The following is a 19427-nucleotide window of genomic DNA, read 5'->3' as shown; positions in this document are numbered from 1 at the left end:
CAAGAACTAGCGACGACCGTCACACCGCGTCAGTGACAATCAGTTAAAAACAGGGCAGTAATTACGCAGTTAACTACATGCACTGCACGTCTGAAGCCGGGTACCTCGCATAAGACCATTGCCCACAAGGCAACTTTGCCCAACTTCAGGCGACCAAGAAGTACAGAAACTCAACATGTTGATGTGATCCGACAGTTGGCTATTTTGCCTCTTATCAAATCACGCAAGGCGTAGAGCGCATTGATTTGCGGAGGATAATGCTCAGGCCGGAGGTTAGCTTTGTTTTGGGGAAGGGTTTAGTACGATGTGACTTGGGCCCACTCATTCAGACTCCCACGAATGTGAACCACGATATTTGCTGGAACACCCTGGACGACCAAGTGTTGTCCTAGTCACCATATCTTCTTCATTGGTGCCCGCCTCTGTATCCGAAGCTGTTAACGCCCTCTAGTGCTGTGTCGCTTGACTCGAAAGTGGACCACTTAGAATCCTGGTGGTGGATGGAATTTCAGCTGCCAGTGTTCGGCCGGGAAAGAGAGGACAGGCAATGTCATAAGGATCCTGATCGCCAGTCTTTGCGCAGTGCTGTGAATTTATTCCGAACTCCTCCACAGTCATGAAATCAGATCATGTCTCACAGTTGATGGTGACTCGTCTTCCAGATAGAGACGTTAATCTCCCTGACCCCTTATCGCTATTCGATATCAGTAGGCTGCGTGTCGGCACCAGGTTTAGCCTTCTGTCTTCTCTCGCCATTACACAAAAGGGAAACTTTGCACCAACTGTACACAGATCCAGTACAGTCACGCACACGCAGCATATGCGATTCGACACAATCTTCACGCTCCGTGAAGAAAGGGAAGAATGGCAATGGACTCAGCCAGCCGCTGGCCACCGAGCACCGATCACCGAGAGCTGGCCGTAGCCAGTGGTCTCCAAGTTTCCACGTATTTTTGAACTACCCAGTCGTCTGCATGAAGATGAAAACGTGGGTGAAACTGGAGAAATTGTCTAGGGATCAAGTGAGAATAACGGTGTTTTCATCCTAATAAAGGACCACACTACCAAATAATCGGAGATGATGTCACTGTAATTGTTCTTCAGTATGGAAAATCGTAACGAACTTCTTCAGAATTTTCAACCAGCATGTTCAGAATACGCAAGTATTAACACTGTCAGATCTTCAACGTCACCACATATGAATCATGCTCAGAATCATGCAACCGTACGTAACTGATCATATACATATTCGTAGGAAAATAATTTTCAGTCTTCAAAAATATTTTTCGATGTTTCACTACAAAACAAGACTTCAAAAAATTGTTGTAATCATCAAAAAATTATGGCTTTTCTTTTTTCACGTGTTGCTAAGCACATATGTCTATCTAACGAACTATTACAGAGACCTTTTATCATCAGATCTACGACATAGTTAAATTGGGAGATATTGAACCTTAATGAAATGAGGAATGATTGCCTTCCTTCAGTAAATAACAATTGTTAAGTGACGTAAAGAAACCTTCGTCAGATCTTGTCCTGAATATGTAACGTCTTCCTGCTGGAGTAGAATGCCTCCTTCTTTGCCGTCTGCTTCGAGCAGAAAGCACAACAATAAATAGCCGTCACTCATTTTGAGAAACGTGCATCTAAATGGTCAGATTCGTAATTCTCTGTGATAGATAGAACAGCCATCATAGTGATTTAGTGTTGTTCTTGTTTAATGTATTTACCAGACGTAGTAATATAAGGGTCGTGAATGGCATCACATAATGAGTAATCACTATAGAGGACGCACCACGTAATCGACTGAAACAGCTTTACGAACATCCGACCCAGTTTGAAAGAGGCCAAACGTGAGTGTCTATTTTGTCGGTCGGTCGAATCGTGCAACATTATGATTTGTGGGTCATTCGGCTGTGACACTTGCCTGATGTTTGAATGCGTGGGAACGTGAGGGCAGACACACACCTCGTCATGGTTTCAGTAGACCGCGCCTGTCCCTCAGAAGTGAGGACCACCATATTGCGCACCAGGCACACAGTAACTCCTTCATATCTGAGCCTGCATTCCCAGAACGAGTAACAGGCTCCCTGCAAAATTCTGTGTCCCGTCGCAAAGCACGGATGCTGGCGAAAATACGACCAAACAGTTACCGTAACACATGTAGGCTGACTTTAACAACACAGTCTGTACAAATGGTGGCTTTTGTAGCGGTGTCGAGACCGAGAAACGCGGTCTCCTGACGGACAGCTTCACGTAGTGTTCAGCTATGAGTCGAGAATTCCACTATTCCGGGTTACCACCTTCGGAGAGTATGTAGGCAACTTGGAGAGGCACAGCGGTGTTATTTCTCGAATTATGGTGTGGGGAGCCATCTGGTATGGCTTCATGTCACGGCTAGTAGTGATTGAGGAAACTCTGACGGCACAACGCAATGTCACGGACATCCTACGCCCTCCTGTGTTACACCTCACGTGACAGTTGCGTGGTGCCATTTTTCAGCTGGACAACGCTCGTCCACACACGGTTTCTGTCTCTGAGAAAGGTCGTGTAGTGCTGAGGTACTCCCAGGCACAGGAAGATCCCCATATCTTTCCCCAGATCGGACGTCAACTCCGCCATCATCCGGGATCAAAGCACCAGCCACAAGAGGTGAGTGCCAGTTTGCCTCAGGAGAGGATACAACCACTTTTGTGGCACCTTAACCCAGTCATTGCATGCATCCAGACCAGAGCCGGTGTAATTACTGCCGTTGTAAATTTGACTTGGTACTGTAATAATTGGAGTAACTTAACATATCCTTTTAACCCCTACAGTACTAAAAAAAATCTACTTTAACATAAAGCCATGATATTAAACTGTAAGGCACGGAGAAATCAGTTTCATATGTCGTTTACAATCTTAAAAATCGATTGAAAAGTGTTACGAGGGGAAGAAACGTACAGATCGAAAAGAACCTATTTTCCATTTTTTTTTAGGGAACAAGATAATCTCTACCGAAAAACTAAACACATGAGTTCACAGAGCTTCGCTTCACTTACCGCAGTTTTTTTACAGCAAGAAAATCGGAAATCTCACGTGTTACGAATTTGGGTCTGCAGAGAAGGACACGCACACTGTAATGGACGCTGTCGCATGTTGCGTGGCTAAAACCTGTCCAACCGGTCTGCCAGTGAGCAGGTTGTCGGCAGTATAGGGCCTGCAGTCTGTTCACGTCGATTCTGGAGGCAGAAGGTCTGGGTCTGCTGCTAAATACGCTTTCTGCGGTGAGTCTAACGCCTTGAAAACTGTTTCGTTTCCGAAACCGACATGTTACGACCACAGTTATGAATGCTGTGATAACAAGCTCGTATAACTTGCCAATGGGTGATCTTTAGGCTAAAAGGAACTGAATCGCTCAATTACAGTCAGTTAACTATGATTCTAAGCTCAGTAGAGGGAGCATTCAAACCAGTCCTCCACGCGATAGCGCATCCTGTGATGTCATAAGGGTCACCTAAATATCAAGTCAGTCTCAGTTATTTGTTGTTCAGTAGCGTAAAAGTTATTTATCGGCAGAAATAAGTTACAGCAGAAATAGGCACTCCTGTTGCGGACGTCATGCTGTTGGAGGAAACAGTTTCAAAATATGTTGCGACATGTAAGGGATGAGAAGACATAACGGCACCATATCTCAAATACACGAAAATGCAGTTAGTTACGATTTCTAAAATTACTGCCTGCTGATTTTACGAACCAATGCATTTTGCAGTTATGCAATCTCTCATTGAAGTATACTTCAATCGAACCCTTTTGCTGTAGATGCGTTCATAATTAGATATTTATTAATAAAATATAGCTAAGTACGTAACAGCTCAGTTCAGTCCAGCTTGTGTGATACATGGTTCTATTAATAGAATCCAAAACTATACGACCTATCTAAGTTTCAAAGGGAAGTGAACTAACGCGAAACTCCGCCAGCGCACGTGTCGGAAGACCCAACGAACTGACCGACCGCCGTGTCAACCTCGGCCTATGAACGTCATAGGGAGGGACATGAGGTCAGCACACAGCTCTCCCGGCCGTTGTCAGTTTAGTGACCTGAGCTGCTACTTCTTAATCAAGTAGCTCCTCAGTTTGCCTCACAACGGCACCCATCCAAGTTTTAGCGAAGCTCGACTGCGCTTAAGCAAGGCCGTCGGCTACCATTGCATATTATTTACTCTGCGTACTGTACACACGTTTCCTGCGGTAGTACGTTGCACATTATTTATTCTGCTTATAGTACAGATTTTTCAATGGAACTTGCATAGCAACAATAAATTATTTATATCAAAGCGAGAACAATGACTGACGCATAATACGACACGACCTCTGAAAGGGAGACGTAACGCTCCGTTGGCTGACTCTCGAAAGCAAAGCATTCAGTGTTGCTGTGTACTTGCTTAGACGACTTTGGAGGTGGCATTTATGTGCTGTCGGGTTTATTGTGGTCTCTAGCTTGTGAAACAGATTTTTATCAACGACTCAGATACACTCATGACCAAAGTCTTGACTGACTGTACAGCAGATGTGAACATCAACGGTCCTTATGGATCCGTGTGACGCATCGAGTCGCGAGATGCATTCCTTCCTCATACCTACAACCCGCAACTTTCCTCTTACAGTTAAATTACAAGATGGACTGAAAACCTAGAAGTCTGGCTTCCTCTCCCATTTTTTTTCTTTTGTGTACGTCGAAGAACACTTTCAGCTGAATGGACCACTTTTTTACCAACCACCTTTCCTACAAATTTGGCAGGTTTTGCAGATTGCTAGACGTACAATTCAAGTTTATTGTAATGTTCAGTAGAGAGGTCTTATGTAGCTACTGCGAAGATAGCTCATCAAGTGCGACTGTAGGGCCTACACATTGTCAAAAGCTGTAATTCGTCCTCAAACTCTTGCTCTTCTTTTAGAAACCCGTTAGTGTTTGTTGGGGTAGAACATCGCATTTTACCTTGGTCCATAGCCATTCACGAAAATTCATTTGATGCATTTACCTTGAGACGTCCACTAGAGAGCTTGGCTAATCAGGAAGCCTCATCACTTTATCCAATTTTCTTCAGTAATTTATAGTCTGGAACGTGGTCAATGCAGGATTTTGTATATTAGGATCCCCATCTTAGAGAGAATCACGTGTTTAGCTGTGGGATCTTTCAATACTATCATTGTTTTCTGTTCTGGAGAACTGTGGCTTGACTAAGTTTTTGTCGAAGTACTCGGATACTAAATTTTTTTAAATGTCTATCTACATTTACATCTACATGGATACTCTGCAAATCACATTTAAGTGCCTGGCAAAGGGTTCATCGAACCACCTTCACAATTCTCTATTATTCCAATCTCGTATAGCGCGCGGAAAGAATGAACACCTATACCTTTCAGTACGATCTCTGATTTCCCTTATTTTATCTTGGTGATCGTTCCTCCCTATGCAGGTCGGTGTCAACAAAATATTTTCGCATTCGGAGGAGAAAGTTGGTGATTGGAATTTCATGAGAAGATTCCGTAGCAACGAAAACCGCCGTTTTTTTTAATGACGTTCAGCCCAAATCCTGTATCACTTCTGTGACACTCGGTCCCACGTTTCGCTATAATACAAAATGTGCTGCCTTTCTTTCAACTTTTTCGATGTACTCCGTCAGTCCTATCTGGTGAGGGTCCCACACCGCGCAGCAGTATTCTAAAAGAGGACGGACAAGCGTAGTGTAGGCAGTCTCCTTGGTAAATCTGGTACATTTTCTAAGTGTCCTGCCAATAAAACGCAGTCTTTGGTTAGCCTTCCCAACAACATTTTCTATGTGTTCCTTCCAATTTAAGTTGTTCGTAATTGTAATACCTAGGTATTTAGTTCAATTAATGGCTTTTACATTAGACTGATTTATCGTGTAACCGAAGTTTGACGAGTTCCTTTTATCACTCATGTGGATGACCTCACACTTTTCGTTACTTAGGGTCAACTGCCAACTTTCGCACGATTCAGATATTTTTTCTAAATCTTTTTGTAATTTTTTTGATCTTCTGCTGACTTTAATAGTCAATTATGGACAGCGTCATCTGCAAACAACCTAAGACGGTTGCTCAGATTGTCTCCCAAAACGTTTATATACACTCTTGGAAATTGAAATAAGAACACCGTGAATTCATTGTCCCAGGAAGGGGAAACTTTATTGACACATTCCTGGGGTCAGATACATCACATGATCACACTGACAGAACCACAGGCACATAGACACAGGCAACAGAGCATGCACAATGTCGGCACTAGTACAGTGTATATCCACCTTTCGCAGCAATGCAGGCTGCTATTCTCCCATGGAGACGATCGTAGAGATGCTGGATGTAGTCCTGTGGAACGGCTTGCCATGCCATTTCCACCTGGCGCCTCAGTTGGACCAGCGTTCGTGCTGGACGTGCAGACCGCGTGAGACGACGCTTCATCCAGTCCCAAACATGCTCAATGGGGGACAGATCCGGAGATATTGCTGGCCAGGCTAGTTGACTTACACCTTCTAGAGCACGTTGGGTGGCACGGGATACATGCGGACGTGCATTGTCCTGTTGGAACAGCAAGTTCCCTTGCCGGTCTAGGAATGGTAGAACGATGGGTTCGATGACGGTTTGGATGTACCGTGCACTATTCAGTGTCCCCTCGACGATCACCAGTGGTGTACGGCCAGTGTAGGAGATCGCTCCCCACACCATGATGCCGGGTGTTGGCCCTGTGTGCCTCGGTCGTATGCAGTCCTGATTGTGGCGCTCACCTGCACGGCGCCAAACACGCATACGACCATCATTGGCACCAAGGCAGAAGTGACTCTCATCGCTGAAGACGACACGTCTCCATTCGTCCCTCCATTCACGCCTGTCACGACACCACTGGAGGCGGGCTGCACGATGTTGGGGCGTGAGCGGAAGACGGCCTAACGGTGTGCGGGACCGTAGCCCAGCTTCATGGAGACGGTTGCGAATGGTCCTCGCCGATACCCCAGGAGCAACAGTGTCCCTAATTTGCTGGGAAGTGGCGGTGCGGTCCCCTACGGCACTGCGTAGGATCCTACGGTCTTGGCGTGCATCCGTGCGTCGCTGCGGTCCGGTCCCAGGTCGACGGGCACGTGCACCTTCCGCCGACCACTGGCGACAACATCGATGTAGTGTGGAGACCTCACGCCCCACGTGTTGAGCAATTCGGCGGTACGTCCACCCGGCCTCCCGCATGCCCACTATACGCCCTCGCTCAAAGTCCGTCAACTGCACATACGGTTCACGTCCACGCTGTCGCGGCATGCTACCAATGTTAAAGACTGCGATGGAGCTCCGTATGCCACGACAAACTGGCTGACACTGACGGCGGCGGTGCACAAATGCTGCGCAGCTAGCGCCATTCGACGACCAACACCGCGGTTCCTGGTGTGTCCGCTGTGCCGTGCGTGTGATCATTGCTTGTACAGCCCTCTCGCAGTGTCCGGAGCAAGTATGGTGGGTCTGACACACCGGTGTCAATGTGTTCTTTTTTCCATTTCCAGTACTGTAGATAAGGAACTGCCGAGGCCCTATAACACTACCTTGAAGAACGCCAGATATCACTTCTGTTTTACTCAATGACTTTCCGTCAATTACTACGAACTGTGACCTCTCTGAGAGGAAATCGCAAATCCAGTCACATAACTGAGACGATATTCCATAAGCACACAATTTCACTACGAGCCGCTTGTGTGGTACAGTGTCAAAAACCTTCCCGAAATCCAGAAATTCGGAATAGATCTGAAATCCCTTGTCAATAGCACTCAACACCTCATGTTAATAAAGAGCTAGTTGTGTTTCACAGGAACAATGTTTTCTAAACCCATGTTGACTGTGTGTCAATAGACCGTTTTCTTCGAGGTAATTCATAATGTTCGAACACAATATAAGTTCCAAAATCTAGCTGCATATCCACGTTAACGATATGGCCCTGTAATTTGGTGGATTACTCCTACTTGGTGGATTACTCCTACTACCTTTCTTGAATATTGGTGTGACCTGTGCAGCTTTCCAGTCTTTGGGTACGGATCTTTCGTCGAGCGATCGGTTGTATATTATTGTTAAGTATGGAGCTAATGCATCAGCATACTCCGAAAGGAACCTAACTGATATACAGTCTGGAACAGAAGACTGGCTTTTATTAAGTGATTTAAATTGCTTCACTACTCCTAGGATATTTACTTCTACGTTACTCATGTTGGCAGCTGTTCTCGATTCGAATTCTGGAATATTTACTTCGTCTTCTTTTATGAAGGCATTTCGGAAGGCTGTGTTTAGTAAGTCTGCTTTGGCAGCGCTGTCTTCGATAGTATCTCCATTGATATCGTGTAGAGAAGGCATTGATTGTTTCTTGCCGCTAACATACTTCACATACGAGATGAATCTCTTTGGATTTTCTGCCAGGTTTGAGACAAAGTTTCGTTGTGGAAACTGTTAAAGGCATCTCGCATTGAAGTCCGCGCTAAATTTCGAGCTTCTGTAAAAGATCGCCAATCTTGGGGATTTTGCGTCTGTTTAAATTTGACATTTTTGTTTCGTTGTCTCTGAAACAGTGTTCTAACCCGTTTTGTGTATCAACGAGGATCAGCTCCGTCATTTGTTCATTTATTTGGTATAAATCTCTCAATTGCTGCCAGATACTATTTCTTTGAATTTAAGCTACCTCTGGACTACACTTATATTATTAATTTGGAATGAGTGGAGATTGTCTCTCAGAAAGGCCTGAAGTGAGTTTTTATCTGCTTTTTTGAATAGGTATATTTTTCGCTTATTTTTCGAGGATTTGGGGATTACAGTATTCAATCTCGCTACGACAACTCAATGTTCACTAATCCCTGAATCGGTTTTCATGCTCATTATTACCTCAGGATTAGTTCTTGCTAAGAGGTCAAGTGCGTTTTCACAACCGCTTACTATTCGCGTGGGCTCATGAACTAACTGTTGGAAAAATTTTCAGAGAATTTCGGATGATATTTTATGCGTACCTCCGGAATTAAACATGTATTTTCGCCGACATGTCGTGGGTAAATTAAAGTCACCACTAACTATTATCGTATGAGTCGGGTACGTGTTTGAAATCAGACTCAAGTTTTCTTTGAACCTTTCAGCAACTGAATCATCTGTATTGAGAGGTCAGTAAAAGGATCCAATTATTATTTTATGCCGGTTGCCAACAATGACCTCTGCCAATACACTATCTTATTAATGATTTATGTGTTTGTTAAATTTAATAATTAATTTTAATTTAAATACCCAGCCAGCTTCAACAGTGCTACTTATATATACCTTTTGTCAACGCTATCAGGTCCTACATCTTTATCAGTATTTCACAAGACGAGGTACTGTGTTTGGTATAGCAGAACAATTTTCATTACTGGTGTTCCCAGATGATGTAGATGTATACAAAGAGACTGCTTAGTTGTAATTTTGTATCAGTATTCTTGCTATTGACCAGTGATGGTAAGATTAGTGGCTGTCTCTTAAGACACATAAATCTAACGAACGTACAAACACAGTATACGTTCAAACGTAGTGCGCTGGTTCATCTATGAGTGTGGATGTGATAGACGGTTACAATCCTATTTCGCTTTGCTGAGGTATGCCGACATTACTTTAGGTTGTAGCGAAGTCTCTCCATTACCAGTGACATACTGAATTCTCTTTAGTAGGTAGTTCTAAATTCTATAGCGCACCTGTTGCAACATTACTTAAGAACATTTCTTGTGGACTAAGTGACAGCGTGGAATTATACTGAACGTTTCCAAACGTGACTGCATTCGGTGCCTTTTGGAGACAATCTCCCTGAATACTATCGTTCTTACTTACAATCATCAATACTGTTTTTATTCTGTCGATGCGTTCATTACCCGACATTCTGGCTTTCTTAGTTGCTCGCACTTCAGGGAATCTCCGACGCCTTCGAACGACTCTACAAGCACTATAGTGTCGTCAACATACCTGCTGCGATCACTTTTTTTCTGGTGTGCGTCCTGGGAGAAACGGACTTCTAATCTGGCAGTCTGGCAGGTGCGTTTTATGGAGGTCCGGAGATCACAGAGTCATTATCAGAAGACCTCCAAATCCATATTCAACGGTAGGATATCCATCTTTCGAAACTTAGCACTCTTGTAGTAAATCCAAGCCACAAAGTAAGTGCAGCAAAGAACCAATAAGCAGATATGACTCGCGCTGCGTTCATGAAACTATTCTGTAGCCAAGTGAAATGATCGTATGGTGTTATTGGCAGGGAGAGCCCTTCTGGTGTAGTTCTACTTTAGATATGATACCACTTTGCCGGCTTGCACTTCGATGAAGGTGAAATGAAGTGATGAGCACAATACAAGCGCACAATAAACTATGAAAGAAAATCTCCGACTCAGCCGATAATCGAACACGTAATACGACGGTCTAAATGGAACAAACCAGTTCATCAGGACTTTGGACTACAGGGTGGGCAGGATTGGAAAACGCAGTGCTTGGCCACCATGTCCCCCTCACCAGCTGGCGAGCCGTGCTGATAAAATTTGAATGTAGTCCGCCTCAGTAGGTGTGTGGTAGGAGTGACGGTTTGCTAAGCGAATGGTCCAGGGTTCGTAGATTTTCTCCACTCAGGGACTTGGTGTTGCGTTGTCTTTACGTTCGTAACGTCATAACTGACGTTACAGTGTTGAGGTGGCTGAATGGGCACGGCGCCGAAAGCCAATTAAAAACAGGAGAGAAAAATAAAAAAAAAGATAGAAAGAAACTAGAAAAGAAATTAGCCGGAAGCACCGAAATACAGTAAGGGATGCCGACCTGGTCTCTTTTTTCAGAAAGCACTGTGGTAGTGTGGAACATATTTATTCATGTATTTCATTAACAAAAATGGTTCAAATGGCTCTGAGCACTATGGGACTTAACTACTGTGGTCATCAGTCCCCTAGAACTTAGAACTACTTAAACCTAACTAACCTAAGGACATCACACACATCCATGCCCGAGGCAGGATTCGAACCTGCGACCGTAGCAGTCGCGCGGTTCCGGACTGCGCGCCTAGAACCGATTTCATTAACAGATCGCCTTGAAATGTAAGGTGGGTCGGATGCTTTTGAATCCAATAGCAAACACTTCTCAGTATTACAATGTTATTGGTATACAGTTGTTAATTATTATTTTTTAAATAATATAAAGACTATAATTTAAAATTCTCTAATGTTACAGCGAATTGAGTGCGTAACAGTAGTTAAAATGGTTCAATACAATTTTTTTCTGCCTATCTGATGAGAATATACTTTATACATGCAAATGTAAAAAAAAAAAAAAAATGTAATACAATGAGAGTGGTGGAAATAATTTACAATATATTGAGGAAAGTGATATACTGTACCTGGATGTGTAGCATAGCGTGTGTAGCATGTAGGTTGGCAATGGCCTAATTCTACGTTTTTCAGGTGAGAAGATCTCGGTAGAGCCTAGAGCTATTCTGATCTGAAATGATTTTTGCATGTCTGTGTTTACTGTGTTTGTGTGTATTGATATATTACTGGGAGTGTTGCAAGTCAGGATACTACATGATATTCAGCAGCTGCTTGTTTGTCCTATTGTGGGTAGTTGCGGTACATTCTATATGGTACCTTAGATACATACACCTGAGCATTTGCTACAAGTAATACATGAATTTTAGCTTTACATGAGAAATGTATTTATGTTTGTAAATTTTTTAGTAGAAGAATAATGTAGTTCATGGCTACTCGAGTGGATTATTCCTTAAATAACTTAATACATTACATTTTTAGATTTATACATACTTTATACAGAAAACATATTTGATGTATAAAATTAATTCATTGTAGCTCTAAATAGAGTAGAGAATATACTTCTATCTACACATAATAAAACAATACGTTACTGCTTGTGTGCAGTATACTTTAAACACCATGCAATATGTTAATGGGGAGTAGGAGCGTCGAAATAAATGTTCTTCAAGCCTTCTCCTCCCAAGCGACGTTACGTTATTGCTAGTGTCTTACTACACTCCTGGAAATTGAAATAAGAACACCGTGAATTCATTGTCCCAGGAAGGGGAAACTTTATTGACACATTCCTGGGGTCAGATACATCACATGATCACACTGACAGAACCACAGGCACATAGACACAGGCAACAGAGCATGCACAATGTCGGCACTAGTACAGTGTATATCCACCTTTCGCAGCAATGCAGGCTGCTATTCTCCCATGGAGACGATCGTAGAGATGCTGGATGTAGTCCTGTGGAACGGCTTGCCATGCCATTTCCACCTGGCGCCTCAGTTGGACCAGCGTTCGTGCTGGACGTGCAGACCGCGTGAGACGACGCTTCATCCAGTCCCAAACATGCTCAATGGGGGACAGATCCGGAGATCTTGCTGGCCAGGGTAGTTGACTTACACCTTCTAGAGCACGTTGGGTGGCACGGGATACATGCGGACGTGCATTGTCCTGTAGGAACAGCAAGTTCCCTTGTCGGTCTAGGAATGGTAGAACGATGGGTTCGATGACGGTTTGGATGTACCGTGCACTATTCAGTGTCCCCTCGACGATCATCAGTGGTGTACGGCCAGTGTAGGAGATCGCTCCCCAAACCATGATGCCGGGTGTTGGCCCTGTGTGCCTCGGTCGTATGCAGTCCTGATTGTGGCGCTCACCTGCACGGCGCCAAACACGCATACGACCATCATTGGCACCAAGGCAGAAGCGACTCTCATCGCTGAAGACGACACGTCTCCATTGGTCCCTCCATTCACGCCTGTCGCGACACCACTGGAGGCGGGCTGCACGATGTTGGGGCGTGAGCGGAAGACGGCCTAACGGTGTGCGGGACCGTAGCCCAGCTTCATGGAGACGGTTGCGAATGGTCCTCGCCGATACCCCAGGAGCAACAGTGTCCCTAATTTGCTGGGAAGTGGCGATGCGGTCCCCTACGGCACTGCGTAGGATCCTACGGTCTTGGCGTGCATCCGTGCGTCGCTGCGGTCCGGCCCCAGGTCGACGGGCACGTGCACCTTCCGCCGACCACTGGCGACAACATCGATGTAGTGTGGAGACCTCACGCCCCACGTGTCGAGCAATTCGGCGGTACGTCCACCCGGCCTCCCGCATGCCCACTATACGCCCTCGCTCAAAGTCCATCAACTGCACATACGGTTCACGTCCACGCTGTCGCGGCATGCTACCAGTGTTAAAGACTTTTCACTTTTTTTTTTTTTTTTTTTTTTTTTCACTAGCTGCTTATATTTTATGACCCACCGTCTAATTTCTTATGGTGGGTCGTATATTGCCACTTAGCCGCTGTGACTGGGTCCGGGGTCCGCAGTGACTTAAAGTAACACCACACCGGCTCCCGTCCCCACTCACACCGTTGCCCGTGTCCCGCCACGTGGAGGCGGGCTCTGTTTAGATCCATTTGTTATCTTTTTTTTTTTTGTGCAGCATTAGAAAAACTTATAACTAATACAAAAACAAGTAAGATATTAATAAACAAAACGAAATTAAATATTTAGAAAGAAGGAAGGAAGAGAACTGAATAGAGAAGTTATATGTATAATATGGCCCGTCACCTGGTTGTGGGCGGCGGCCCGGGTCTTGGAATGACCCTCAAGACGCTGGCCGTTGCTCACCATGCCTTTAACATCTACCATCCTAAAAACTACCTTAACTAGAAGAGATTAGGGTACGTTAAAGCTAGAAACTAAGACTAAGACCTCCATGTCCAGCCTGCTAAACTATTTACGATATTCAATAGAGAGGTAACTGATTTTGTGCTTGGCTCAAAGTTGCTAATGAAAGGGTACTCGTGGTAAAAGTAATAAGGTAATGACGCTAACGGTTTGTGTTGAGCCTGCAAGGCTCCTAGTAGAGTACATCAGGCGCAAGCACCTCCCGGCCCCGTCGACAACACGACCTGAACGGTGGTTTTCCCCGATCTACCATAGGTATCCGTCGGGTTGGGCTCAAAAGAGAGGAACCACAATTAAGATCCTTCCATCCAGGACGTGCGCCGCCTCTTACCAGGGGGGCGTAGGTCCCTTGAAGAGGTGCCCAACTTTAAGCTTCAGATGAGAGGTTCTTAGTATTGTGGAGGTTGAGGTATAGGCTGTGTAGGTTGGTTGTACAAACAGTTCACACTGAGCCAATGAGACTTACAATGATACGTGGTGTGGCAGTTAGCACTTTCCGGCCCCGCCAGCAACACAGCCTGAGCGGTGGTTTTCCCCGATCTACCATAGGTATCCGTCGGGTTGGGCTCAAAAGAGAGGGACCACAATTAAGATCCTTCCATACAGACTGTGCGCTGCCTCTTAACGGAAGGTGTAGGTCCCTTGAAGAGGTACCTAGCTTTAAGCTCTTATTGGACATGGAGATGCTGTAAACTATTTATATATACGGTGCAATCTGTTTTTAGGATTGTGTGTGACTTGTGCACCTCTTGTCGGTTGTTCCACTCTGTTCTTTGAATTTGACTTGGTTGACACTATGGATCATCCGCGCTGGACGCTTCAATATCTGTGTTGGTGCCCTGGTCTGTATCTGTTTCTTCTTCATCACTCGTGGTGCTAATCATATCTGTATCCCCCTGGGCATCGTGACGTCTGTTTGGACCGACTTGCCTTCGGTAGGGTCTGTTGCGCAAGTATTCTATTTGTTGGATCTTCGAGATTTCGTCCGTTAGTTTGTTGAGTTCAGTCCACCTTTCCGGGTCGCGTATTATGGCATGTAGTTCGTTCTGTGTGTTCAGGCGATTTATGTGTACTGTTTGTCTTGTGTTCGTGCGTTGTCCGCAGAAGAAGACAGTATGTTCAGGGGAACCTTCTTCCCCGCATGTGCATCTATTAGTCTGCTGCAGACTCACGCGGTACAGGTGCGTGGGATAAGGGCCATGTCCTGTGATGAAATGTACCATACCGCGGCTGGGATCAATATGTTTTAGTTTTAGTCTTTCCCGGATGTCAGGGAAGAAGTTGTAGACACGGCGGCCCTTATCGCTGTTGGCCCACTCGCTCTGCCAGGTATCCACTCGCCATGCTCTGAGTTGGCGTGTTGTCTCAATCGGTACACCAGTGATCTGCCGAACCTGGTCTATTCTCCCCATCCTAAGCCAGTACATTGCTGCGCGGTACCTGATGGTGATATCTATGGGGAAAATTCCCATGACGACACATAGTGCGTCATTTGATGTTGTATTGAATGCCCCTGTTAGTCGAAGTAGAACACTTCTTTGGCCTCGACGTACAATGGTTCTGTTGGTTGAGAGATTTAACCTGTGGGCCCACGTACTGGCAGCAAAGCATAGTACTGACTCGAAGAGAGCGCAATGGTATGTTCGTGTCACTGACAGGGGTAGTCTGAATTGTTCCGAATTTAGCCTAGCCAGTTTGTGTAGTATCTTTTCTGCTTTGTTTGTGCATATTCGCATGTGTTCGTGGAAGTTCAATCGTTCATCAATGTATACTCCTAGATAGCGTGTGACTGCTAGTCTTTTTATGTTTGTGTCCCCAATTTTGACTATTGGGTTCCTGCGCCGGATACCCTTTAGCAATGTATAAGTTGTTTTGTTTCCTGCTATCTTTAATTTATTATCTGTGCACCATTGGGTTATTGTCCTAAGTGTTCCATTGGCTCTTTCTTCTAGCTGGGCACGGTTATTTGCTGAAACTACGACGAGTAGATCATCAGCATAAGCGACAGCTCCATCTGTCAAGATGTGCTCCTCTAGTAACTGTAGGAGCGGTTCTATAACTATGTCCCAGAAGATGGGGCCGCAGATCGACCCTTGTGGACAGCCTTTTGTAATTCGTTTAATCACTTTCTGGTTGTCCATTTGCCAAACGACCGTTCTGTCTCTGCAGTAGTCCATGAAACTATTATACAGAGACTCCGGTACCTGCAGGTGTCTGAGCCTCTTGAACAAGGCCGGCCACCAGAGGTTGTCGAAGGCACCTGAGATGTCTATCATAATTGCAAGTGTGTATTTGGAGGGTGTGTCGTGTACTATTTGGAGTGCTCTGTTAATTGCGTCGTCTATAGATTAGACTGCGATGGAGCTCCGTATGCCACGGCAAACTGGCTGACACTGACGGCGGCGGTGCACAAATGCTGCGCAGCTAGCGCCATTCGACGGCCAACACCGCGGTTCCTGGTGTGTCCGCTGTGCCGTGCGTGTGATCATTGCTTGTACAGCCCTCTCGCAGTGTCTGGAGCAAGTATGGTGGGTCTGACACACCGGCGTCAATGTGTTCTTTTTTCCATTTCCAGGAGTGTATGTGCTGTCGGTATTTGTTTCTTTTATGATTGTGACTGCCTGTTGTGTTGTTGGTGACTGTGTTGTGGCATGCAGTGTCATGCGTTGTGGATTTGGGTCCCTTACATGTTGATCCTTTCTGAGACATGTTCACTTAGTGTGTTGGTTCTGAAGTGTCGGCAGAAGTGCCAACACCGTGTTGTTTGAGGAAGCCGAAATGCACGCTATAAGCTCACGCAGGATGGCGTGAAGTCTGAAACAGGATACGTAATGAATGCTATAAAGAAAAGTACGTAGCTGCTGGAATACTTAACTTTAATCCACAATTGGTGAACATTGGTCTTGTTACTGTACATGCTTCATTAGATACATAGCAAAGGATAAATGGCGCCTTGCTATGTCGTAGCAATTGGCTTAGCTGAAGGCTATGCTAACTATCGTCTCGGCAAATGAGAGCGTAATTCTCAGTGAACCTTTCCTAGCAACGTCGGCTGTACAACTGGGGCGAGTGCTAGTACGTCTCTCTAGACCTGCCGTGTGGTGGCGCTCGGTCTGCGATTACTGACAGTGGCGACACGCGGGTCCGTCGTATACTAGCGGACCGCGGCTGATATAAAAGGCTACCACCTAGCAAGTGTGGTGTCTGGCGGTGACACCACAGGTTCCTTCTTCGGTTTCAGAATCTGTGGTCCTGATTGCGTCCTCCCATGGGTTTTCTGTTGCTTGTACTTGTCTAGGTGAAACCGTAAATTTACTTTCAGAATCTTTTCTTAAAAAATTTACTTTATTTACTAGCGACTGATGAAGAACATTAACACATTTAATCACACTAGATGAGCTTGGAAGTAGTTGCCAGGAAGTAACTGATGGAAAATGAAATTACTTTAACAAATGTGAATTTTATTTAGAGGCAGAAAGAACAATATTAACAGTATGAGCCTTCGGGCTGAGACGCTTGCCTGCTCCCTTTCAACACGACCGTATTCATGACCACCCACAACAACCTCTGAAGGAGTACACTGGTGCAAATCTGCAACACATCAGATTACTTTAAACTACAAAATTTTTAACAACTCTCACAAACCACAAACCGTAAACTATGCACCCTGTAAGAGCGATGTAAATGGTACAACACTCAACTTATTTGCCAGCGAAAGTGCAATTTTTTTAAGGTCCCTTACGGTGGAAGGGTGGCAACCTTATAGCCTAAAATGAATATTTCAATAAAACTCATAAAATGCAGATTTACATAAAATGTACAACGTGCTCTACATTACACATATACCACCTCGCAAGATGATAGGCAAGATAAAAACATGTTTCAATAATTCGGCCTTTAAGCAATATATTCGTTAACACTGAATCCGACAAACATGACACAGGCAGCTATTAACGGTTTAGAAAAGCTTCTCCACGGCAATCATTCACTGACGCCCCACTTACACGTAAACTGAAGGATTTTTTCCGCTGTATCTAGCATCAAAGTTCACATACGTATCGGGTTCACGTTATTGTCCACGATAACATTTTTGTTTCTTGCTGCGCCCGTATCTTATGAAATGTAAGTTTCTGCAAGATTCTCCAGTGTTTCAGCCATAGCGACATCGGGATCTTCAAGGATAGATTTCGTTCCAACAATCTGGAAAATTTTTTGTGATTGCTTTCATGGCTGTGTATCGTTGTGACAATTCTTGTATAAAGCGCTCTGGGCGTTTAAACACTGTTCGACGAACTTCTTAAATCGATAATCCAGCATCACAAGGTGGTTCACATGGCGCTGTTTTATTTACTTTCTTTGTTCCTCGTCGATCAATATTAACGTCCATATCACTGCATTTTTTAGTGCCAAGCGCAACAGCATATTCTATAATAGTGGTTCATGCCACCACTGAAAGCTCATTCAAGGTTTTTAATTTGGCTAGTATTTTACGCAAAATCAATTCTGAAGATTGTAAATATTGCTGGACTAAATTTACTTCTTCCAGCATCGTGTAGATAAGAAAAGTTAAAATCACATATAATAAGCTTGCTGCATATCTAATGTCAAAGATTGCCTTAGATGGATCCTGCATATCTTCCAAAGTGCCCAAAATTGTTTCCTTTTATGTCTTTAACCGAATTAATATCCGCCCGCGATAGCTGAGTGGCTATATCGAACCAAAAAAGAAAAAGAGTGGTCAGCGCGACAGAATGTCAGTCCTAAGGGCCCGGGTTTGATTCACGGCTGGGTTGGAGATTTTATCCGTTCAGGGACGGTATTGTGTTGTCCTAATCATCATTATTTCATCCCCATCGACGCGCAAGTCGCCGAAGTGGCGTCAAATCGAAAGAATTTCAACCGGCGAACGGTGTACACGACGGGAGGCCCTAGTCACACAACATTTATTTTACTGAATTAATGACCAGTCCAGGGAGCAACAGATAGTCGTTTCAGCCTTATTCCTGTTTTTTATTCAATTAATACTCATCCATATACATGCAGAAGACGGGTAAACCTCCATACAGATCAAAAGCAGGTGACGTTGGAAGCAAGACATAGAATGCGTGAAATCCACAAAGATTTATGGAACATTTCGTACAGCGACTGAACAGAGCTCTAGTACTGACTTCTCGAATTTTTCGTTATAATCTGACTGACGGGGCGTTGACACAATCTAGAGCCAAGCACATGGCAATATCCAGCACAACTGCAGCTGAATATACTTTGCAGTCTTTCACGTCACAAAATAATTTACAAATCCGTTTTTTTTTTTTTTTTTTTTTTTTTGAAACCGTTTCTTAAGTCTAGATGACTCAAGTTATTCTCGTTGGGTTTCCATATTCACAAAATAAATTATACAATAAATACCACGGACACAGCGCAGACAGATCATTCCATCAGCACCACCTGATGATGGCGGAACGGTTATCCGCCGAAATATCGTGGAACTTCGACGAACGGATCCGGCTGCACACCCGAGAACCTTGGATACAGCACATTCGCCGGGAAAACCTGAGATCTCATATCACCAACCTCTACGGGGAGGATATGTACCAACTGGTGAAGAAACTGGATAAGCTTCGGAACCAGAAAGGACGTCGGCTGAGTTCCCTCGCCTTTTTACTAAGGTGTAGGGATGAAAAC

General features: G+C 44.6%; 1 protein-coding gene across 1 annotated transcript in view; it reads left to right on the top strand.

Annotated features, from left to right (window-relative positions):
• The first annotated feature begins 3199 nt into the window (after nucleotides 1-3199).
• LOC124613983 (clavesin-1-like) overlaps nucleotides 3200-19427 on the top strand; it is a 74252-nt gene continuing 58024 nt past the window's right edge. The window contains exon 1 of the mRNA XM_047142770.1: nucleotides 3200-3266. The gene's annotated coding sequence lies outside the window, so the exon portion shown is untranslated. The remainder of the gene's footprint in view (nucleotides 3267-19427) is intronic.

Source organism: Schistocerca americana, chromosome 4 (assembly GCF_021461395.2).
Source record: "Schistocerca americana isolate TAMUIC-IGC-003095 chromosome 4, iqSchAmer2.1, whole genome shotgun sequence".
Classification (NCBI taxonomy): domain Eukaryota; kingdom Metazoa; phylum Arthropoda; class Insecta; order Orthoptera; family Acrididae; genus Schistocerca; species Schistocerca americana.
This window is presented reverse-complemented; position numbering and strand designations above follow the sequence as displayed.